This window comes from Pleurodeles waltl, chromosome 6, assembly GCF_031143425.1.
Source record: "Pleurodeles waltl isolate 20211129_DDA chromosome 6, aPleWal1.hap1.20221129, whole genome shotgun sequence".
Taxonomy (NCBI): domain Eukaryota; kingdom Metazoa; phylum Chordata; class Amphibia; order Caudata; family Salamandridae; genus Pleurodeles; species Pleurodeles waltl.
Window position 1 is genome coordinate 139,238,102 of NC_090445.1, and position 25,683 is coordinate 139,263,784.

The window sequence follows — 25,683 nt, forward strand, 5'->3', positions numbered from 1 at the left end:
GTAGCCTTCGCGTGCAGTATATTGGATTCATGTATTAGGTTGTACGAGGCTCAAAACGTGCTCCTTTCCGTGGATTGACAGTTGTGTGGCTGGGTTCAAGTATATGTTGAAGCGTAGAGGTGTGTGAGAGGTAGTGTTACATTTCATACAGTAGTAAAATTAACCATCCCGTTTTAATATGTTGACTGTGTAAGAAGCATCTTGATGATCGTGCTTGGTGAGTAGGAGTGAGTTTGTAACCTGGATTTAAATCGAAGGGTGTGATACAAGGAAGTTAGTCAATACTATGGGCCATATTTACTAGCATTTTCCGTTATGGTTGCACCACTTTTGTGTGATCCATGAGGCAAAATGTTTAGGGCGACCAGATTTTGAAAAGGAAAAAAACGGGACAGGTTAGACATAGAAGTAGGACTTAAGCCTTTAGTCTCACTTTTCTATATGGCCTGTCCTGTAAAAGAATGCGTGTGTGTGTGTTTGTGTGTGTGCATATATTTGTATACACGCACACATACACAAGCAGGCAACACATACATTTCCCTTCTGATTCGCTGGTTGACCTGACCTTTGTCCCAAAAACCGGGACATTTATTTCAAATGAAAAAAGCATTCCCAGTGGACGTGACCTTTGCCCCAAAAACTGGGACATTTATGTAAAATGAACAAAAGCGTGGGAACACTGAGACAGTCTCCTGAAAACCGGAACTGTCCGGGGAAATCTGGGACCTCTGGTCACCCTAGGCAAAAAGCTAGTAGAGATTTACAAAGCCATGAAAGGGCAGATTTGCGTCGCCTTGCCTGGCTAAGAAAATGTAATGCAATGCAGCGACTCGCGCTACATTGCGTTACATTTCATTCAGAAAGGCATGGGTGGAACTTGGGCGTTCCCATGCATCCACCCATGGATTTCATGCAATCCCAAATTTACAAAGGTTTGTAAACCTGGTATTGCGTGAAATCACTACACCTCCCAGACCCGGCGTAAGGAGGAGAAAAACAATTCTCTTAGTTATTTCCTCTTTTTATGTGTGCTGCAAACTGCAGCACACATAGAAAAAGGGAAATGTCTTGAGAGATTGTTTTTGTGTATGAAGCTCTCCTTCCTCACAAAAACAATTCTCCTTGCAACTCACCTGCGTTGGCGCTAGGCTGCCTGAAGTGCACCAGTGCAAGGAGAGAGAAAAAGTGCTCCATATCTTTGTTAATATGGAGCATTTCCGCCCGCTCTCTTTCACGCAAGCAGCACAGCAACTTTGCTTGCTGCCCTGCGTTGTGTGAAAGTTTCGTAAATATGCCCCTATGTGTACGTGGTCTGTGGGATTCACGCAAGGCAGGTGATTGTGTTACACAAAGAAGTTAACAGGCAGCATTCTTAGATGGGTCTGTGGAGTCCAACCAGGGTTCAACCAGGTGCAGTGATAGTGCTGTACCAGACACCATGTGAAGTTAACCCAGGACAGGTAATTGCACAAGACAACAGGCACCACATGTAGATGGTCTGTGTGGTCACTCATAAGCCCTGATGGTCCTACATCAGGCTTTATACACAAATAAGTCTTGTTGGGTCCACCTAGGACAGGCGTTTGTGCTCCACAAAGAAGTCATTAGGCACCATATGTAGATGAGTCTGTGGGGTACAACCAGGAGCAGCAATGGTGCGACCCAGGACAGACAGACACCATAAGCATATGGATCTTTGGGGTACACCCTGGAGGGACGCTTAGATTCATCAACTGGGTTTAGGCGCTCATCTCCCATCAATACACACTATGTTTCCGTTCACAAGCTTCCACTTAGCAGATCAGTGAATTCTGGAAACTATAGAGTTCATTCTCGTTCATCTGCCACAATTGAATTAGATTAGTTGGAATTGAACTGGGAAATTGGTGTTCTGGTGACACGGAGCCATTTGAGCGCCCTACGAACACTGCGAGTCTAATACAGTGTCTTGTCTGTAAGCAACCATCACTAACAGGGAGTGAGCACCAAGTGCAGCCCGCTGCTGCTGCCACACATCTGTTATTACAACGGTGCTGTCATCAGCAATCCATAGTCACCAACTATTTGCATTCAGGTTACTGTGCTGTCATCCGGTCCGGTATGCTGGTAACAAATGACAGCGTGCTGTCACATAAAGCACACTGGCACACAGAAACCGCCATCATTCTCCAAAAGTGTGACGCTTAGAAAAAAAGTGTATGGTCTCCAGCACTGTGACTACAAAACTGCATAATACCACAAAAAAGCAGTAAGCTCTCATCCAAAAGCATGTGATTGCACCAATCCCAAAACACACCGGAATTATCATAAGTGTGCAGCCTGTCAATCGAAAACAGAGGCCATCAGCATAGCTACTACCCAAAAACAGTGAAATCACTGTCCGCCAAAATACAGTTACGCAAAAACTGCATGATGGCCACCAGTGTAATGTCACAAAAAATAGTAAAATCACCATCTACGTTCTCTCACCTACAAAGTGTGAACGCCTGGACCTGTGATGTAACCAATGCCCATTCTGGTTTTGCACCGGTGCGCACCTTTGTCAGATGTGCCCAGTTCAGACCGGGATCAGTACACCCGATTACATTTAGACTGCCTATGGAGGGGGCAGTGTTCACCCCAAGTGAGGGTGCAGTCTAGGTGACCCAAAGCTGGGGAGTTTTCCAGGGTCCCTTTTTCTTTGCACCCTTCTCTGAAATATTGAGAGAGGCATGGAAGAACAAATAGCCTCATTTGAATGGTACAAACTCATTCAAATGAGGGAACACCCTCTTCACTTTGCAAAGGAGCAAATAATGATGGTCATTATGACATTGCCAGTGACTGTTAAAGTGGCAATAATACTGCCAACAGGCTGGCAGTAAATACCGCCAAATTATGACCATGGCGGTGATAACTCCCATAGACAGCCAACGTGCCACACCAACCTCCTGAGCGCTAACACCACACATGGCTGTAGACATCAACACCTAGGCAGAAGACAAGGTACCGCCCACCATATCATGACACATCAAACCATAATGATTTCCGGAGCAGTACCAACACCATCAAAAGCCTGGCGGAAACAGAACACAGAAGACGAAAGACTCACCATCAGAGACACAGAGAAGATCAACATCGCAATGGAACCGGAACTTCAAGTCTTCCTGATGCTCTTCTACTCCATGCTCCAGCTGGAACACCAATGCTGACGAAGACGATGACGGTGAGTACAGCCACCTAGCACACAAGGGAGGGAGGACAAAGAGAGTGACACACACACACACAACACACACCATTCACACCCACACCATACACACAACCAGCTGCAGAGGAAAAACAATGTCACAGGACACACGTCATAAAAATGCAAGGGCAAAAGTTAGGCAGTACTGATATTGTAAATGTATGCCAACAGCCACTCTATGTACCAATATGATATAAAATACTTATGAACAAATGTCCAGAAATAATTTGTTCATAAATGGCCAGTCCAAATTACAAAAGGCCCACATGGCCACAGGGCACAGTCCAAGCCCCAACTTGTTCCTGACAATGTCCGCAATAAACTGTTTAGGGGCATCATGTTGGAAGTGGGCAGGCACCTCAGTGGGAAGGGGGGTGAGGTGCACCTCAGCGGAAGTGGGGAACTTGCCCACTCATTCTGGTGGGGGCTCCATGCCCATTTCCCAATGCTGGGGAATGCAAGGTCACAGTCTCCGAGGTGGGGAACTTGCCCACTGGTTCTGGAGGGGGCTCCATGCCCATATCTCTTTGTTGGGGAGTTAGAGGTCACAGTCTCTGAGTTCTGGAACTTGCACACTGGTTTTGGAGGGGGCTCCATGCCCATTTCCCAATACTGGGGAGTGCAAGGTCACAGTCTCTGAGGTGGGGAACTTGCCCACTGGTTCTGGAGGGGGCTCCTTGTACAACAGTCCCTGGAGGGTGGCCTATATGCCACCTGCTGGAGGTGAGGGCTGCTTTGTCTCAGCTGGAGGTGAGGGCTGCTTTGCCTCTGCTGGTGGAGGTGTCTCATTTACAGCCTCTGCTGGAGGTGAGGTCTGCTTTGTCTCAGCTGGAGGTGAGGACTGCTGTGTCTCAGCTGGAGGTGAGTGCTGCTTTGCCTCTGCTGGTGGAGGTGTCTCCTTGGCAACCTCTGCTGGAGGGGAGGGGTGCTTTGTCTCAGCTGGAGGTGAGGGCTGCTGTGTCTCAGCTGGAGGTAAAGATTTCTTGTCTTTCATTGGTGATTGAGTGGGCCTCTTGCCTTTCATTGGTGGTTGAGTGGGAACCTTTCCTTTCATTGGTGGTTGAGTGGGAACCTTCCCTTTCCAGGCTGGTAGAGTGGGATCATTCCTCTTCTTGGCTGGTGGAGTGGGATCCTTCCCCTTCTTGGCTGGTGGAGTGGGATCCTTCACTTTTTTGCCTCCACGACTAAAAGGTGCCTCCCCTGTCCCCGTGGACTGTTTGGCTGAGGTGCTGGGCTGGGTCGTTGTGACCCTGCTCTTACGGGCAGGATGGGGGGGAGAGAAGAGGCGGGATGAAGGATTGGAGTGGAGGTTGACGGAGTGGTTTTTGGAGGAGTACATCTGCTGGACGTGGGTGCAGGTGCATGGGCAGTGTGCTGATGTGAGGTGGATGGCTGTTGGGTGTCTGTGTGTGTATGTGTCCCTTAGGAGGGGGGACAGACAGGGTGGGAGAGGACACAGAGGACGTGTGGATGGATGTTGTGGAGGTGTCTGCTAGTGAGGTGTGTGTGCTACTTGGTGTGGTGATGGTGGTGGTGGCTGTTAAAGCAGTGCATGCAGGTGTGAGTGCGGATGTTACTATGAGGGAGGAGGAGGGGGAGACTGTGGAGGCAGTGGATGTTGTTGTGTGTGCAGCTGTCTGTTGTTTGTGTGAGTGCTTATGGCCTGAAGTGTGCTGCCTGTGTATGTCTGTGCCACTCTTGTGTGCATGCTTGTCTGTATGTGTGCATGGGTGGGCTGGGGTTGTGGAGGCTGGGACTGGGAAGTGGTAGTTGGAGGGAGGATGGTAGGAACAGGGACAATGGCTGCCATCAGAAAGGAGGCCAGAGCCTGAAACGATCTCTGTTGGGCCACCAATCCCTTGTGGATGCCCTCCAAGAATGCATTGCATTGCTGCATCTGGAATGCCAGCCCCTAGATGGCATTCACAATGGTTGACTACCCTACAGAGATGGATCTCAGGAGGTCAATAGCATCCTCAATCAGGGCGGCAGGGCTAACTGGGGCGGGGCCTGAGGTGCCAAGGACGAAGGAGATGCCCACCCTCCTGGGTGAGCGGGCACAGGAAACTCGGTGAGGGGCTACTGGGAGGGCGGTGCTGGTATGGGGGTGGTGGCTGTACCTGTAACTGGGTTGGTCCCAGAGGTGTCCGCCACCACCAGAGAGCTTCCATCGGAGGAGGAATCAGAGTCAGTGTTGTCACCTCCTGTCTCCGCCATGGTGCTTCCCTCGCCCTCCGTCCCACTAGTTCCCTCGGCGTCGGTGGACTCTGCCTCCTGGGTCCTGTGGGATGCAGCTCCCTCTGTCGCCGGTGCACCTGCTTCTCCGCCAGATGATGCTAATGCACACATGGACAGGATGGCTGAAGAAAAAAGGGGGGAGAGAGAGAAAGGGAGCACTGGGGCAATTACAGCATCAACACCACAGTTGACATACACATTACGATCACACACAGGGATCAGGATTGAGCACTATTCATCACACTGGCATTCAATTGGCTAAGTGCCACAGCAGGATGAGGGCCAACCACCCCCAAATGAACCCCTCCTGGGACCCACTAAGCCCTGTCTGATATGGAATGAAACCTAGTTAGGTTGCCTGATTTTGCTATTCACCCATTACCCTTGAGCTGGATCACGCTGCAATTTCTGACCTGACATTAAGGTGCAACCACTAACTCACACCCACCACCCGGATCCCATGGCACCTACCAATTATTGTAGTAAGGCCCACTGCCCTCAAGCGCCCATCGAGCTCAGGGTAGGCCACCGCCAGTATGCAGGCCATCGGGGGGGTCAGGTTCCGATGGGCACCCCTTCCTCGTTGGGAGGCCATCCCCAGGTGGGCCTCCACGATCTTCCGTGTCCAGCATCTCAGTTCCTCCCACCTTTTCCTACAGTGGATGCTCTGCCTGCTGTAGACCCCCAGTGTCCACACGTCCTTGGAGATGGCACACAACAATCCTTTCTTCTGATGGGCGCTGACCTGCAGAGGTAATACAGACAGGAGGACACCATTACACATACAATTCAGCCTGTCACACATATGACCCACAAATCCCGTTTCCATCTCCATTGGCACTCACATCGCCCAGCGTCCACCATGTACACTACCACAGACATACCACTCCCCCAAATGACATGATGCTTGCAAATACATCTCCATGCAACCTTGCCACATGCATCGTGCGCAAGGTGTACTCACCTGTTGGTCTGGCGGCCCATACAGCTGTCCATACTGGGATAGGACCCCATCCACCAAGCGCTCCATCTCCTCTGAAGTGAAGGCAGGAGCCCTTTCCCTGGTCACACAGGCTACAGTAGGTTCCAGACACAGGTCACAGCAGCACAAGCAGTGTAGGTGTTGTCCTGTGGAAAGTCAGGAATCAAGTGAGGATTTAGATAGAAAATGGCGGTCAAGTCTGCGGCGGTGTACACCGTCACCGCAGCCGGTGATCCCCATTGGCCACTGTACTCCATAAAGCCCCATATTAGCCAATGAGAAATTGCACAGCGGTGCAAAACCGCCTTCTGCCATGACACCCAACGTCAGCAGAGTTACCTCACTGCCACCTGTCCCTAGAAACAGGACAGACAGGTGCCATTTAATGGTGGTGGACAACATTCAGATAATCCATAACTGTGTCAGTGCTGAAATTTACACATACATTGCCTTTCCCATTGTCCCATCACATTAATGCTCTATGTACACTGAGGAGGTGGTTCGATTGTTCAAATTGTGACAGCATACTCACTCTTGTGTCCCTTAGATACCTACCACTGCGGAGGAATAGGAGGAGGAGACAAGCTCCTCTGTGCAGACCCCTTGTGGACTTGGCTACATTGGAGGACAGGCACATAATACTCACCTATAGACTGGGCAGGGCCAGTATCATAGAGCTGTGTACTAAATTGGAGCCTAATCTGATATCAGCTATCCGTCATCCCACTGGGATTCCCATTCTTGTGCAGGTTCTATCAGTGTTCCATTTCCTGGCAACTGTTTTTTTCCAAGTGACAGCGGGCTTGGCAGCAGGAATGTCACAGCCAATGTTCTCAATCGTGCTGGCAAGGGTTTTGTCTGCCTGGGTCAAACACATGTGTAGCTACATTGCTTATACCCAATATTATTGGGGCGATTGATGGTACATATATTGTGTTTGTCCCCCACCCCCACCACAATGAACAGATGTTCAGGAATAGGAAGAGTTTCCACTCACTCAGTGAGCAAATGTCACTCAGGTGGGCAGACCAGTACATCTCCCACATCACTGCCAAGTATCCTGGCATGACACCTTTGTTTTGAGGAATAGCAGCATCCTAAATGTGATGGCACAACTACAGAGGCACAGGGTGTGGTGAACAGGTGAGCCTGAGTCCCCACCCAATGTATGTCAGTGTATGCCTTTCGGTGTTAATCCTATACCATTGTGTAAGGCCAATGTTTGTCCTTCAGTAGTTGCAGGTGAGTCTGGCTACCCAAACCTATTGTGGCTCCTGACCCTGTGAGGAATGCCAGGACAGGAGCTGAGAATCATTATAATGATGCACATGGGTAAACCAGGAGGATTATTGAAAGGACCTTTGGCCTCCTGAAGTCCAGGTTCAGATGCCTCCATCTGACAGGTGGATCCCTGTGCTACTCACCCAAGAAGGTCTGCCAGATAGTAGTGGCATGCTGCATGTTGCACACCCTGGCCCTCAGACGACATGTGCCTTATCTGCAGGAGGAGGAGACTGGAAATGCCCCTGTGGTAGCAGTGGACCCTGAGGACAGTGAGGATGAGGAGGCAGAGGATGAGGATGTGGACAACAGAACATCAGTTATAAGTCAATACTTCCAGTGGCACACAGGTGAAACAGTGGAACTGACCATTCCTCTGAATATTGATGTTTTCTGTGTGTCTATAGCAGGATGGCATTCACTTCCTTTGCATCTCAACTTACTGTCACCTATGGCTACTCATTTTGCAGATGTTAGTGATATAACAACAGTGTGCTGATGTGATGAATACAGACAGCTACAGGTCAATTATTGTATGCTATCACAGTGTTCAGATCATTGGCACATGATGTGACTGTTTCCATAATTGCACATTTTCATCACAATAAAATACTATCAGTTAAGTTGTGTTCAAGGGTGTTTATTGTAGTGTAAATAATTGACGGATAAGTGCAATGGAATGGGGTGATGGTATAAGAAAGTCCAGGGTATTGTTCCAGTCTGTTTGTAGCACAAGTCCAGTGTACAAAGGGCCATAGGAAGCTGAGCAAAGGCAGTTCAAAGTGGACAAGGTGACAAGGTGGGACACAAGGGGCACATTCAGGAGGGTCTCATTTTCTGGCGTTGGTCTTGGTCTTGGCAAGTGTCTCTGGCTTCTGTCTGGGTCGCAGGGAACGTTTGCGGAGTGGTTCACCTTCTGCAGGGTGAGGGGTGCTGGTGGCCTTTGGGTCCTGTGGCAGGGCCTACTGCCCACTGGCTGCAGTGGAGGTGGAGGGCCGGTCAGAAGACTGGCTAGTGGTAGGGGCCAACTGGTGTGCTGTCCATTCCCTCATGATTTTGGCCATATCTGCCAGTACCCCTGCTATGGAGACCATGGTGGTGTTGAGGGCCTGCAAATCCTCCCTTATTTCCTGATGGTGTTCCTCCTGCAGTCGCTTGTTCTCCTGTATGTTGGTGAGGATCTGGCCCATCCTGTCCTGGGATTGTTGGTTAGCCACCAGGACATTAGTGAGTGCCTCCTGGAAAGTCGGTTCCCCGGCCCTGTGTCTTCCCCCTGGCACACAGCGGACCTCCCAGTGTCCCTCTTCCCCTGTGCCTGTGTCCCCTGAACGGTGTGCCCACTGCCACTGACCCCCAGGTCCCTGATTGTCTTGGGGGTGAGGTGTGGACTGGGGTCCCTGTACAGGAGGGCACACTGCTGATTGACGTGTTCTGGGAACAGAGATGTGGGGACGTTGGGTGGGTGCTGTGGTGTTGGATACTGATGCGGGAGGCTCTGTGGTGGACTGTGAGTGGGCTGGGGTGGCTGACTGACCATTGGTACGGATGGACCAGGTAGTGCTTCCCGATCCTGAAGTCCTGAACAGTCATCACTGGTGGCATCTTCCGTTAGGGGACAGGATAGTTGTGGCACCACCTCGCCGCTAACATTGGCTGGGGCACCTGTGGGGATGTAAGTGATGTATTATGCTTCATGTCTGTGACAAACTGTACATCGCTAGCTTCCCCTCTATAGTTGCCATTGCCCTGCCACCTTTGTTTGCTGCAAATCTCAAAATGCACAGAATTTTACATTAAAACCAAGGAATGGAAACGCAGAGCTCTGCCAACATGCGTGGGTTTGGGAACATTAAGATTTATTTGTGCATTTTTGTATTTGTTTGTTTGTTTGATCTATTCCCATGTTACAAACTACAGGATTTAAAAATCAGACTGAACACGAACACAAACTGAAGCAAAGGAGCTTCCACTCTTACAAGCAACTACTTATGGCCTAATAGGAAGTAATTTATTCCTAGTTAAGAAAAAGAAAACAACTAGTTGTTATTGTATAAATGGAGAGTACCAGTATATTTGACGGAAAGTCCCTTAGACTTTAAATTGAAGAAAACCAGCAGCTCCTATAGAGGTACAAGCAATTCTCTAGCGGGGGCTATACTATGGTAGGAAAGTACAAGCAATTAACAACGTTGGTGTTAATCTTAATTAGACAGTACCAACAAGGCCTTCTAAAATGAGACTCAATTTACCTTCACAAATAACCCACACAATGAACCGCTAAACTAAACATAACAGAATTAAATGACATAACGTTTAATGAAAGTGTTGTACATTAGATATTGTACCTCACTGTGCAAAGCACTGATACAACCAGAGGGATGCTTCAGGGTCCTTGTAGCACATGGCTGGGGTGAAGAATAAAGTACAGCAAACAGAAGATCTGTACTCAAAGCAGTGATGAGCTGGTCACAAGATCAAATGCAGGGTATGCAGTATATGGTCTAGGAGTTTGTTAAACACGAACTCCACAGTTCCCTAATGGCTACACTGAATACTGGGAGGTTTGGTATCAAACTTCTCAGCACAATAAATCCACACTGATGCCAGTGTGAGATTTATTGAGAAATGCACTCAGAGGGCATCTGGCCCTGCATGCCAGCCCAACTGCTAGTGCTAGGCTGACCGGTCTCTGCCAGCCTGCCACTTGCAGACTAGTTTCTGGCCACATGGGGTGAGTGCCTTTGTGCACTCTGTGACCAGGAACAAAGCCTTTCCTGGGTGCAGGTGCCTCACACCTCCTCTTGCAGGAACTGTAGCACCTAGTGGTGAGCCTCAAAAGCTCAAGCCTGGTGTTACAACACCCCAGGGAACTCCAGCTAGTGGAGATGCCCGCCCCTTGGACACAGCCCCCACTTTTGGCTGCAAGACCGGAGGAGATAATGAGAAAAACAGCCCCCAAGGTGTCCAGAGCTGAGGTGACCTCTTCCTTAGAAAATCCTCCTTCTTGGCATGGAGGATTTAGCCCCGCACCCAAAGGAAGGAGGCACAAGGAGGGTGTAGCCACCTCAGGGACAGTAGCCATTGGCTACTGCCCTCCAGCCCTAAACACACACCTAACTCCAGTACTTAGGGGCGACCCTGAACCCAGGAAATCAGATTCCTGATGACCTAACAAGAAGGACTGCTGACCTGAAAACCACGCAGAGAAGAAGGAGACGACAACTGCTTTGGCCCCATCCCTACCGGCCAGTCTCCAGATTCAAAGAACCTGCAACAGCGATGCATCCAGTGGGACCAGCACCCTCTGCTGACTCAGAGGACTGCCCTGCAAACCTAAAGGACCAAGAAACTCCCATGGACAGTGGCTCTGTACAAAGCAACAAAGAAGAAACCATCTTTAAAGGGACTCCCACCTCACTCCTGAAGCGTGAATCCCCAACACTCTGCACCTGATGCCCCCGGCCCTTGTCCAGAGAAACCAACACCGCCAAGAGGAAGTCCAGGCAACTCCAACAATGTGCCCACCCTGAGAAGACCTCCCTGCACCCCCACGATGACGCCTGCAGAGAGAATCCAGAGGATCCCCCTGACCGCGACTACCCGGTAACAAATGACCCGACACCTGAAAGGAGCACTGCACCCGCAGCCTCCAGGCCCGAGAGGAACCAACTACCGGTGCAGGAGTGACCAGCAGGGGGCCCTCATCTTTGCCCAGTCAGTGGCTGGCCCGGGAAGCTCCCCTGTGCAAACCCCCTGCATCACCAGAGTGACCCCCAGGTCCCTCCATAGAAACCAATACAAAACCCGACGCCTTGTTAGCACACTGCACCCGGCCGCCCTTTGCTGCTAAGGGTGTATTTTGTGTGCCTGTTTGGGACTCCCCCCCTAATGCTCTACAAAACCCCCCTGGTCTGCTCCCCGAGGACACAGGTACTTACCTGCTAGCAGACTGGAACCGGAGCAACCCTAGTCGCCATAGGTGCCTATGTTATTTGGGCCATACTTTGACCTCTACACCTGACCGTCCATGTGTTGCTGGTGCTGGGTGTTTGGGGTTAACTTGAACCCCCAATGGTGGGCTATCTATGCCCTGGAGATTGAACTTGTAAGTGTTTTACTTACCTGACAAACTAACCTTTACTTACCTCCCCCAGGAACTGTTGAATCTCTGGGGATTCTTTAGATAACGAATGCAAGAGCTCATCAGAGTTCCTCTGCATCTCTCTCTTCACCTTCTGCCAAGGAATCGACTGCTGACCGCGCTGGAAGCCTGCAAAACTGCAACAAAGTAGCTAAGACGACTACTGCAACTCTGTAACGCTGATCCTGCCGCCTTCTCGACTGTTTTCCTGGTGGTGCATGCTGTGGGGGTGGTCTGCCTCCTCTCTGCACTAGAAGCTCCGAAGAAATCTCCCGTGGGTCGACGGAATCTTCCCCCTGCTACCGCAGGCACCAAAGAACTGCATCACCGGTCCCCTGGGTCTCCTCTCAGCACGACGAGCGAGGTCCCTTGAATCCAGCAACTGTGTCCAAGTGACTCCCACAGTCCAGTGACTCTTCAGCCCAAGTTTGGTGGAGGTAAGTCCTTGCCTCCCCACGCCAGACTGCATTGCTGGGAACCGCGACTTTTGCAGCTACTCCGGCCTCTGTGCACTTCCGGTGGAAATCCTTTGTGCACAGCCAAGCCTGGGTCCACGGCACTCTAACCTGCATTGCACGACTTTCTAAGTTGGTCTCCGGCGACGTGGGACTCCTTTGTGCAACTTCGGGTGAGCACTGTTTCACTCTTCTTCGTAGTGCCTGTTCTGGCACTTCTGCGGGTGCTGCCTGCTTTTGAGAGGGCTCCTTGTCTTGCTCGACGCCCCCTCTGTCCCCAGACGAAATTGGCGACATCCTGGTCCCTCCTGGGCCACAGCAGCATCCAAAAACGCTAACCGCACGACTTGCAGCTAGCAAGGCTTGTTGGCGATCTTTCAGCGGGAAAACACTTCTGCACGACTCTCCACGGCGTGGGGGATCCATCCTTCAAAGAGGAAGTCTCTAGCCCTTGTCATTCCTGCAGAAACCTCAGCTTCTACTGTCCAGTAGCAGCTTCTTTGCACCCACAGCTGGCATTTCCTGGGCATCTGCCCATCTCCGACTTGCTTGTGACTTTTGGACTTGGTCCCCTTGTTCCACAGGTACCCTCGACTGGAAATCCATCGTTGTTGCATTGCTGGTTTGTGTCTTTCCTGCAGAATTCCCCTATCACGACTTCTATGTCCTTTGGGGAACTTTAGTGCACTTTGCACTCACTTTTCAGGGTCTTGGGGTGGGCTATTTTTCTAACCCTCACTATTTTCTAATAGTCCCAGCGACCCTCTACAAGGTCACATAGGTTTGGGGTCCATTCGTGGTTCGCATTCCACTTTTGGAGTATATGGTTTGTGTTGCCCCTATCCCTATGTGCTCCCATTGCATCCTATTGTAACTATACATTGTTTGCACTGTTTTCTAAGACTATACTGCATATTTTTGGTATTGTGTACATATATCTTGTGTATATTTGCTATCCTCATACTGAGGGTACACTCTGAGATACTTTGGCATATTGTCATAAAAATAAAGTACCTTTATTTTTAGTATAACTGTATTGTGTTTTCTTATGATATTGTGCAAGTGACATTAGTGGTACTGTAGGAGCTTCACTCGTCTCCTAGTTCAGCCTAAGCTGCTCTGCTAAGCTACCATTATCTATCAGCCTATGCTGCTAGACACCCTATACACTAATAAGGGATAACTGGGCCTGGTGCAAGGTGCAAGTACCCCTTGGTACTCACTACAAGCCAGTCCAGCCTCCTACATTGGTTGTGCAGCGGTGGGATAAGTGCTTTGAGACTACTTACCACTCTTGTCATTGTACTTTTCATAAGAGAAAAATATACAAAACAAGTTCAGTGTGTGTACACATAGCTAAAAAGTTTTGCATTTCCTCTTTTCACTCTTTTCTAAGTGCTGAAAAGTACTTCTAAACTTGCTAAAAAGTTCTAAAAAGTTTAAAAAGGTTTTTGTCTGTCTTTCTAAAAGTTCTGACAAACTTTTTATCCTTTTTCTATCACTTTAACTCTTTCTAAAAATGTCTGGCACAGGCCAAAATGTTGATCTGTCCAAACTTGCATATGATCACCTTAGCTGGAAAGGAGCAAGGAGTCTCTGCATAGAAAGAGGTTTGAATGTAGGGAAGAATCCTTCCTTGGAATTGTTGCTTAACATGCTTAGAGAACAAGATAAGGCCAGAAGGGCCCCATCTGTTGAAAAAGTAGCTAATGGTTCCCAATCTGATCCAGGGACACCCCTAGGAAAAGATTCAGGAAAGAAACTTCAGAGCCTGCCCATTACTAGACAGTCTAGCATAGTTGGTACTGATGTTGAGTCACACCATACAGATAGTGTTGTCTCACATCATAGCAAGAGCATTCATTCTCACCACAGTAGAAGTGATGTTTCTGTTAACCAAGCTGTTAGGGTGCCTTCTGTAAGGGATAGGTCTCCTTCTGTCCATTCTCACCATACTTCTGTTTCAAGACATGTCCCTCCCACCCACCCTGATGACAGATTGTTAGAAAGGGAGCTCAATAGATTGAGAGTGGAACAAACCAGACTGAAGCTCAAGAAGCAACAGCTGGATTTGGATAGACAGACCTTAAAAGTAGAGAAGGAGAGACAGAAACTGGGTTTAGAAACCCATGGTGGCAGCAGCAGTATTCCCCATAGTCATCCTGCAAAAGAGCATGATTCCAGGAATCTGCACAAGATAGTTCCCCCTTATAAGGAGGGGGATGACATTAACAAGTGGTTTGCTGCACTTGAGAGGGCCTGTGCTGTACAGGATGTCCCTCAAAGGCAGTGGGCTGCTATCCTATGGCTATCATTTAGTGGAAAAGGTAGGGATAGGCTCCTTACTGTGAAAGAAAATGAAGCCAATGATTACAAAGTTCTTAAGAATGCACTCCTGGATGGCTATGGCTTAACCACTGAACAATACAGGATAAAGTTCAGAGAGACCAAAAAGGAGTCTTCACAAGACTGGGTTGATTTAATTGACCATTCAGTGAAGGCCTTGGAGGGGTGGTTACATGGCAGTAAAGTTACTGATTTTGAAAGCCTGTATAACTTGATCCTGAGAGAGCATATTCTTAATAATTGTGTGTCTGATTTGTTGCACCAGTACTTGGTGGACTCTGATCTGACCTCTCCCCAAGAATTGGGAAAGAAGGCAGACAAATGGGTCAGAACAAGAGTGAACAGAAAAGTTCATACAGGGGGTGACAAAGATGGCAACAAGAAGAAGGATGGTAAGTCTTCTGACAAGGGTGTGGACAAATCTAAAAATGAGTCTTCATCAGGCCCACAAAAACACTCTGGTGGGGGTGGTGGGCCCAAATCCTCTTCTAATCAAAACAAAGAAAAGAAACCATGGTGCTATTTATGTAAAATAAAAGGCCATTGGACAACAGATCCCAGTTGTCCAAAGAAAAGCACCAAGCCTCCTACCACTACAACCCCTACTGCTACACCTAGTGTCCCTACTAATAGCAGTGGTGGTGGGAGCAAACCTACTAATAGCCAATCCAAGGGAGTAGCTGGGCTCACTATTGGTAACTTAGTTGGGGTTGGTCTGATTAGGCAGACCACAGAGGCTGTGTTAGTCTCTGAGGGGGCTATTGATTTAGCCACCTTGGTTGCTTGTCCCCTTAACATGGATAAGTACAAGCAGCTACCCCTAATAAATGGTGTTGAGGTTCAGGCCTACAGGGACACAGGTGCCAGTGTCACAATGGTGATAGAGAAACTGGTCCACCCTGAACAACACCTACTTGGTCACCAGTACCAAGTAACCGATGCTCACAACAACACACTTAGCCACCCCTTGGCTGTTGTAAATCTCAACTGGGGGTGGGTTACTGGTCCAAAGAAAGTTGTGGTAGCCTCAGATTTACCTGTAGACTGTCTACTAGGAAATGATTTGGAGACATCAAGCTTGGTCGGATGTGGAGTTGGAGGCCCATGCAGCAATGCTGGGCATCCCAGGGCATATTTTTGCTTTAACCAGGGCTCAGGCCAAAAAGCAAAAAGGACAGGGAAACTTGGATCCTGGAACAATGGACCAAGTGCTCCCTAAAGCTAGGGCTAGTAGAAGTAAAGCACTACCTACTATCCCTCCCTCTAAAGTGGATTCTTGTTCTGAGGAAGAAGAATTTCCACCCTGTGCAGAACCTACACCAGAGGAGCTGGAAGCAGACACTGCTGAGCTTTTGGGTGAAGGGGGGCCTGCCAGGGAGGAGCTGAGTGTGGCACAGCAAACCTGTCCCACACTAGAGGGTCTAAGACAGCAAGCTGTCAAACAAGCTAATGGGGATGTCAATGACTCTCACAGAGTTTACTGGGAGGACAACCTCTTGTACACTGAGGCAAGGGATCCTAAACCTGGAGCTGCCAGAAGATTAGTGATTCCTCAGGAGTACAGAAAGTTCCTCCTAACTCTTGCCCACGACATTCCCCTAGCTGGACATTTAGGGCAAATGAAAACTTGGGACAGGCTTGTTCCCTTGTTTCATTGGCCTAGAATGTCTGAGGACACAAAATAATTTTGTAAGTCCTGTGAAACCTGTCAAGCCAGTGGCAAGACAGGTGGCACTCCAAAGGCACCCCTTATTCCACTGCCTGTGGTTGGGGTTCCCTTTGAAAGGGTAGGGGTTGACATAGTTGGCCCCCTTGACCCTCCTACTGCTTCAGGCAATAGGTTTATCTTGGTGGTAGTGGACCATGCCACCAGATATCCTGAAGCAATTCCTCTAAGGACCACTACAGCTCCTGCAGTGGCAAAGGCCCTCCTGGGAATATTTTCCAGGGTGGGCTTCCCAAAAGAGGTAGTTTCAGACAGAGGAAGCAATGTCATGTCTGCTTACTTGAAGGCCATGTGGAAGGAGTGTGGGGTGACATACAAGTTCACCACACCCTATCATCCACAAACAAATGGACTGGTGGAGAGATTTAATAAAACTCTCAAAGGCATGATTATGGGTCTCCCTGAAAAACTCCGCAGGAGATGGGATATCCTGTTACCATGCCTCCTTTTTGCCTACAGGGCGGTACCCCAGAAAGGAGTGGGCTTCAGCCCCTTTGAACTCCTCTTTGGACACCCTGTCAGGGGTCCACTAACACTTGTCAAGGAGGGTTGAGAACAACCTTTAAAAGCTCCAAAACAAGATATTGTGGATTATGTACTTGGCCTCAGATCAAGGATGGCTGAGTACATGAAAAAGGCCAGTAAAAACCTTCAGGCCAGCCAAGAGCTCCAGAAGCAATGGCATGACCAGAAGGCTGTTTTGGTTCAGTACCAACCAGGGCAGAAAGTGTGGGTCTTGGAGCCTGTGGCCCCAAGAGCACTCCAAGATAAATGGAGTGGACCCCACACAATTGTTGAGAAAAAGGGTGAAGTCACCTATTTAGTTGACTTAGGCACTGCCAGGAGTCCCCTTAGAGTGCTCCATGTCAATCGCATGAAACCCTACTATGACAGGGCTGATCTCACCCTGCTCATGGCAACTGATGAAGGACAGGAAGAAGACAGTGATCCTCTACCTGATCTCTTCTCTTCCACAGAACAAGATGCTCTAGTGGAAGGTGTAGTTTTGGCTGATTGTCTTACTGCTGAGCAGAAAGGCCATTGCATAAATCTCCTGGGTCAGTTTTCTGAACTCTTCTCTACTGTGCCAGGTACCACTTCTTGGTGTGAGCACACTATAGATACTGGAGACAGCTTGCCTGTCAAAAGTAAGATATATAGGCAGCCTGACCATGTCAGAGACTGCATAAAGCAAGAGGTGCAGAAAATGTTAGAACTGGGAGTGGTTGAGCACTCTGAAAGTCCATGGGCTTCTCCTGTGGTACTTGTACCAAAACCTCATTCCAAAGATGGAAAGAAGGAAATGCGGTTTTGTGTAGACTACAGAGGTCTCAACCAGGTAACCAAAACTGATGCTCACCCTATACCCAGGGCAGATGAGCTCATAGATACACTGGCATCTGCCAAGTATCTAAGCACTTTTGATTTGACTGCAGGGTATTGGCAGATCAAATTATCAGAAGATGCTAAACCTAAAACTGCATTTTCAACCATTGGAGGACATTACCAATTCACAGTAATGCCTTTTGGATTGAAAAATGCACCTGCCACTTTTCAGAGGTTGGTGAACACAGTCCTGCAAGGGCTGGAAGCTTTCAGTGCAGCATATCCAGACCATATAGCTGTCTTTAGCTCCAGCTGGGATGATCACCTGGTCCACCTATGGAAAGTTTTGGAGGCCCTGCAAAAGGCAGGCCTCACTATCAAGGCTTCAAAGTGCCAGATAGGGCAGGGTAAGGTGGTTTATCTGGGACACCTTGTTGGTGGGGAACAGATTGCACCACTACAGGGGAAAATCCAAACAATTATTGATTGGGTTCCCCCTACTACTCAGACTCAGGTGAGAGCCTTCCTAGGCCTCACTGGGTATTACAGGAGGTTCATTAAGAACTATGGCTCCATTGCAGCCCCTCTTAATGACCTCACATCCAAGAAAATGCCTAAAAAGGTATTATGGACAGCAAACTGTCAGAAAGCTTTTGAGGAGCTGAAGCAGGCCATGTGCTATGCACCTGTCCTGAAAAGCCCTTGTTACTCTAAAAAATTCTATGTCCAAACTGATGCATCTGAATTAGGAGTAGGGGCAGTCCTATCACAACTTATTTCTGAGGGCCAGGATCAACCTGTTGCTTTTATTAGTAGGAGGTTGACCCCTAGAGAAAAGCTTTGGTCTGCCATAGAGAGGGAGGCCTTTGCTGTGGTCTGGGCACTGAAGAAGTTGAGGCCATACCTGTTTGGCACTCACTTCATTGTTCAGACAGACCACAAACCTCTACTTTGGCTAAAACAAATGAAAGGTGAAAATCCTAAATTGTTGAGGTGGTCCATATCCCTACAGGGAATGGACTATACAGTGGAACATAGACCTGGGAGTAGCCACTCCAATGCAGATGGACTCTCCAGATATTTCCACTTAGACAATGAAGACTCATCAGGTTATGGCTAGTCTTATTGTCCTTCGTTTGGGGGGGGGGGTTGTGTAGGAAAGTACCATCTTGCCTGGCATGTTACCCCTATTTTTCACTGTATATATGTTGTTTTAGTTGTATGTGTCACTGGGACCCTGCCAGCCAGGGCCCCAGTGCTCATAAGTGTGCCTGAATGTGTTACCTGTGTTATGACTAACTGTCTCACTGAGGCTCTGCTAATCAGAACCTCAGTGGTTATGCTCTCTCATTTCTTTTAAATTGTCACTAACAGGCTAGTGACCAATTTTACCAATTTACATTGGCTTACTGGAACACCCTTATAATTCCCTAGTATATGGTACTGAGGTACCAGGGTATTGGGGTTCCAGGAGATCCCTATGGGCTGCAGCATTTCTTTTGCCACCCATAGGGAGCTCTGACAATTCTTACACAGGTCTGCCACTGCAGCCTGAGTGAAATAACGTCCACGTTATTTCACAGCCATTTTACACTGCACTTAAGTAACTTACAAGTCACCTATATGTCTAACCTTTACCTGGTAAAGGTTAGGTGCAAAGTTACTTAGTGTGAGGACACCCTGGCACAAGCCAAGGTGCCCCCACATTGTTCAGGGCCAATTCCCCGGACTTTGTGAGTGCGGGCACACAATTACACGCGTGCACTACATATAGGTCACTACCTATATGTAGCTTCACAATGGTAACACCGAATATGGCCATGTAACATGTCTATGATCATGGAATTGCCCCCTCTATGCCATCCTGGCATAGTTGGCACAATCCCATGATCCCAGTGGTCTGTAGCACAGACCCTGGTACTGCCAAACTGCCTTTTCAAGGGTTTCACTGCAGCTGCTGCTGCTGCCAACCCCTCAGACAGGTTTCTGCCCTCCTGGGGTCCAGCCAGGCTTGTCCCAGGATGGCAGAACAAAGGACTTCCTCTGAGAGAGGGTGTTACACCCTCTCCCTTTGGAAAATGGTGTGAAGGCAGGGGAGGAGTAGCCTCCCCCAGCCTCTGGAAATGCTTTCATGGGCACATTTGGTGCCCATTTCTGCATGAGCCAGTCTACACCGGTTCAGGGACCCCTTACGTGAAACTGGACAAAGGAAAGGGGAGTGACCACTCCCCTGACCTGCACCTCCCCTGGGAGGTGTCCAGAGCTCCTCCAGTGTGCTCCAGACCTCTGCCATCTTGGAAACAGAGGTGCTGCTGGCACAATGGACTGCTCTGAGTGGCCAGTGCCACCAGGTGACGTCAGAGACCCCTTCTGATAGGCTCCTTCAGGTGTTGCTAGCCTATCCTCTCTCCTAGGTAGCCAAACCCTCTTTTCTGGCTATTTAGGGTCTCTGTCTCTGGGGATTCTTTAGATAACGAATGCAAGAGCTCATCAGAGTTCCTCTGCATCTCTCTCTTCACCTTCTGCCAAGGAATCGACTGCTGACCGCGCTGGAAGCCTGCAAAACTGCAACAAAGTAGCTAAGACGACTACTGCAACTCTGTAACGCTGATCCTGCCGCCTTCTTGACTGTTTTCCTGGTGGTGCATGCTGTGGGGGTTGTCTGCCTCCTCTCTGCACTAGAAGCTCCGAAGAAATCTCCCGTGGGTCGACGGAATCTTCCCCCTGCTACCGCAGGCACCAAAGAACTGCATCACCGGTCCCCTGGGTCTCCTCTCAGCACAACAAGCGAGGACCCTTGAATCCAGCAACTGTGTCCAAGTGACTCCCACAGTCCAGTGACTCTTCAGCCCAAGTTTGGTGGAGGTAAGTCCTTGCCTCCCCACGCCAGACTGCATTGCTGGGAACAGCGACTTTTGCAGCTACTCCGGCCTCTGTGCACTTCCGGCGGAAATCCTTTGTGCACAGCCAAGCCTAGGTCCACGGCACTCTAACCTGCATTGCACGACTTTCTAAGTTGGTCTCCGGCGACGTGGGACTCCTTTGTGCAACTTCGGGTGAGCACCGTTTCACTCTTCTTTGTAGTGCCTGTTCCGGCACTTCTGCAGGTGCTGCCTGCTTCAGAGAGGGCTCCTTGTCTTGCTCGACGCCCCCTCTGTCTCCAGACGAAATTGGCGACATCCTGGTCCCTCATGGGCCACAGCAGCATCCAAAAATGCTAACCGCACGACTTGCAGCTAGCAAGGCTTGTTGGCAATCTTTCGGCAGGAAAACACTTTTGCACGACTCTCCATGGCGTGGGGGATCCATCCTCCAAAGGGAAAGTCTCTAGCCCTTGTCGTTCCTGCAGAAACCTCAGCTTCTACTGTCCAGTAGCAGCTTCTTTGCACCCACAGCTGGCATTTCCTGGGCATCTGCCCATCTCCGACTTGCTTGTGACTTTTGGACTTGGTCCCCTTGTTCCACAGGTACCCTCGACTGGAAATCCATTGTTGTTGCATTGCTGGTTTGTGTCTTTCCAGCAGAATTCCCCTATCACGACTTCTATGTCCTTTGGGGAACTTTTGTGCACTTTGCACTCACTTTTCAGGGTCTTGGGGTGGGCTATTTTTCTAACCCTCACTATTTTCTAATAGTCCCAGCGACCCTCTACAAGGTCACATAGGTTTGGGGTCCATTCGTGGTTCGCATTCCACTTTTGGAGTATATGGTTTGTGTTGCCCCTATCCCTACGTGCTCCCATTGCATCCTATTGTAACTATACATTGTTTGCACTGTTTTCTAAGACTATACTGCATATTTTTGGTATTGTGTACATATATCTTGTGTATATTTGCTATCCTCATACTGAGGGTACACTCTGAGATACTTTGGCATATTGTCATAAAAATAAAGTACCTTTATTTTTAGTATAACTGTGTATTGTGTTTTCTTATGATATTGTGCAAGTGACATTAGTGGTACTGTGGTAGCTTCACACGTCTCCTAGTTCAGCCTAAGCTGCTCTGCTAAACTACCATTATCTATCAGCCTATGCTGCTAGACACCCTATACACTAATAAGGGATAACTGGGCCTGGTGCAAGGTGCAAGTACCCCTTGGTACTCACTACAAGCCAGTCCAGCCTCCTACATGCAGTGACTTCTGACAATAGGGAATCATTGACAAACCTTGTGAGGATATGTGTGACGCCAGATTCAGGATGCTTCTCATGGGACGGTCCCTGCAGTTCTCAGAAGCACTGGTGCACTTTTCATGAAGCGGTATCTGCACTTCTTAGAAGGAGGTCTGTACAGAGAGGCTGCCAGGCCCTGCTCTTCTGTTTTTCCGCTCCAGGCACTGATCTTTTATCTTTGAAGTACAACCACAAAGACAGTAGGAGTTCAAAACAAAAAGGTCACTGAGCAGGGTACACTTGGGGGTTTCCACGAAATCCTTCAATTTGCATATTATTCTCATTCTCTGCATTTAGACCCCGTAGGTAGCGGTAAAATTGCCGTAGGCGGTATCAGCACGTGTTTTAGCACTAATGCCAATTTATTGTTAACTGCGCATTTTGCTCATGATTTCTGCGCTCTCTTATCAGACTTAATATGATGGTTACTCTGAGTGGAATATGAGGGAAAATGTAAACCAAGAGTGTAAATCAAACTGGATTATCATCTGTATATTTTAATCCGGGTTGTTTATCCTAATGTAAACACCGCACACACGGTTGCCAGGTTTTAATTCCTCAACAGTATTTGCATCTATGCTGAGGGCCACTGGAAATATGTGATGGTGAGACAGTGTTTTTTTTCGCATAATTATGGATTTGACACATATGCCACATAATCCATCATTTGCTGCATAATCTGCAGGATTCAACCAAAAATGTTTGTCACAAATGTTTCAAAAGTTACTAAAAAGACAGAGACACAAGTTGCCAGGTAATGGCAAAGGTTGGGTGGTCACCTTTTTCTTACCTATTGCTAAACTTGACTGTTAAACAGCTACTAATCATGGGCAACCTAGGTCCAGACAGCGTTAACACGTGTAAAAATGGTGAAGTAATACTATTACAGAATGTGCCACATTACTCTGCATAATATGTCTTTCCGTGGCGCATAATTTAGTCAACCTTGCCACATAATTTTGCCCTCTCCTACCACCTAATTCCAGTGGCCCTGCCTATGCTAAAGTAAAGGATAGGACAGCAAAATCTACATTCATTTATGCAGCGCTGCACTGTCGTCTGACCAGCAATCTGGCTGTCAAAGTGCACCTTAAAATTAACAACTCCACATTAATTTAGTGCTCAAATGTGTCACAGAAAAAAGCACAACACTAGGCTTATGTGAAATTTAAATTGCACTGATATAATTTGCTAAATTCTCGAAATTGTACAATTTAGTGTCATTTAGTGTGCCCAAAAGCACAGATCTCTCACCAAAAGACATTTTGTGCTCGAGTCAGTCTCCTCCTGGTACCTCTCAAGACATTTTTACCTGGGTTGTGTGCTCAAGTGAAAGAAAATAATGCAAGCTATCAGCATTTTTCTATAAAAGCATAATTTGGTGAAATGTTGATGAACTTTTCAAAGCATTTCACAAGGAAACACCGCTATGCAAGACCATTTTGAGTCCTGTACTTGTAAGCTAAAAGGCAAGAGTGGCTGGAAAGAAGTGCGGTTTGTTTTCAAATGTCTTTTTTTTATCTCTTATGAGCAGCTTAGCAGCTGCTACTCAAGACAAAGAGCGAATTCGGAGAAACTAGAAGTGATCTGAAATTCTGCATTGAAGCATCACCTTCCACAACCTCATCATTCTCAGACTCACACGGTACCGGTGTGACATGTGGTTTCATGCCTCATCACACAGCCACTCGAGAAGAGGTGAGTTTGAAAGCCTTGCACAGAAGGGGTTTCCAGCTCTGCTGCGAATAGTCTACACAGCTGTTCTTCAATCAAAAACTCACAAGATTTGGCAAGTGGCAGCAGACGAGTTCCTTGTTGTTATGGGGAGGGGTAGCTGTGGCTGTTTAGGCAGAGTAGGTAACCCAATTCCCTATCTGCCATGGCCCTGCCCCCTTGCAAATGTCAAGCCTTCTCAGGCGGGTTGCTTGTTATTTCCCATGGTGTTCCCAGGCCTGTGCTGTGGGGGATGGAGCTATAGCACAAAATATGTTGTTTCAAACCACCCCACCCCACCACTGTACATGTAGCTCTGTCATTGTCCCCCTACCTCCTTCTAGGCCATTGGCACCATTTCTTTTGTGCAAGGGATTTTTGTGGCCCTAATTCCTGCACTGGACTCTACTTGACCACCTAAATGACTCCCTTTTCAGTGTATGCCACTTACACGAAAAGTATTGTATTGTTAGTACTCTTATTTACTTACTAATAATAATATTTATAATAATGTTTTTAACGTGTTTCATATGGAACCACTGTTTCTTACTATGTCTCTGTCAGAATCCCTTTCAGAGAGCCACAGGGCACCCAGGGACTACTGGGCTCAACCGTGGCAGTTGAGGCCTTTTACTCCTAATGAACCAGGGCCAGGGCCTGGCCTATTGTGGCTCCTTACTAACTAAGCCATGGTGCCCTTCTGCATTTGACTCAGTGGTATCTGTGGTCCAACAGTCAAGACTCCCTCAAGGGGGACAGGTAGCTACAGATCAGTGTACATGACTCATAATTCAAAGTGCAAACAGTATGAACAATAAAGCAATGCCCAGTCAAATACTTTCTTTTATAAGAAAAAGTGGTATTTTATTTCTAACTCTATACATGCAAAGAAATACGGCATTCACAAGCAAAAACATAACTCCCTTGAGGTCAGGACTCTAGTAGTTGTCAGGCAAATTCCTGACCCACCCTCCTTGTTGTAATGTGAGCGGGGTTATTCATCATTCACTTGTGGCTGTATCCACAGAATGCTCAGTATTAGGCTGTACTCAAGAGTTCCCCTTTGACTCTTCAGGATTCAGGCAAAGTGTCTATGGTGCCACAGCACTGTTAACAGGGAGTTTCTCTGTAGCCCAAATATACTGGTTCACATCTTACCTGCTCTCGCAGGACAGAAGAGTTCAGCAATGCAGCATGTGCCCTCAGCGTGAGGACCTGTGAGTCCTATTTTGCTCAGAGAAGACAGGCTGCCTATAGCCCACTCGGCAGCACCCGCAGGGCAGGTGTTCTCCTGAATGTCGCTGGTGGAGTTCTCTCAGTTGTCGGAGCAGCTCCCAGCTTGTGAAGATGCTGCAAGTTGGCTTTACCAAGGTGCAAAGGGAGAATCCTTTCTTCAGCTCTGGCCTGGAGCCAACAAAGGTGTGATGTTATCCACAGCATTCTCGGTAGTCATCAGTGGTTACTCAGGGCAGTTACTTCGCAGTGCGGGCCCAACCTGCCTAACGTAGTCTCAGTCTATCAAGTTCTTCAGCAATGTTGGCACCAGCAGCCAGTTGCCACAGTACAGAATACCAGTGCAGGCTCATCTGGCGCAGGCACCCCTGCTAAGATGATTATGGGTCTCATTACTTCTCACAGTAGTAACTTTACCAGTGGGCCCCCTGGCATACAGGTTCACTGTAGCCTGGCGGTTAGGGCTTCGCAAGGTGCACACAGTGCTCAACACACAGCACTGTCCATGGAGGCCATCTCCTAGCATATGGGGTCACAGAGCCATCACTGCACATGGGCAGAAACTCAGTCGTGCATGGCCAAATCCCCACTCCTTGCACAGAGAGGCCACGCGGCAGGGCTCCCCAATGGACCTTGCTCCCTCCAACCCTGTCCTCTTCCTCACAGGACACACTGGTCTTGACAAGCAGGTAGGTGCTGGTGCTCCAGGCTCTGAGGCAGATGGCCTTGATTGTCCTGGGTGATGTCCCCAGTGCAGCAAGGAGACTAGAAGATACTTGCCCCCAGTCCTGGTTACAGGCATAACTTTTGAAGAGCTTTCTACTCTCACACAGTCCCTTTGT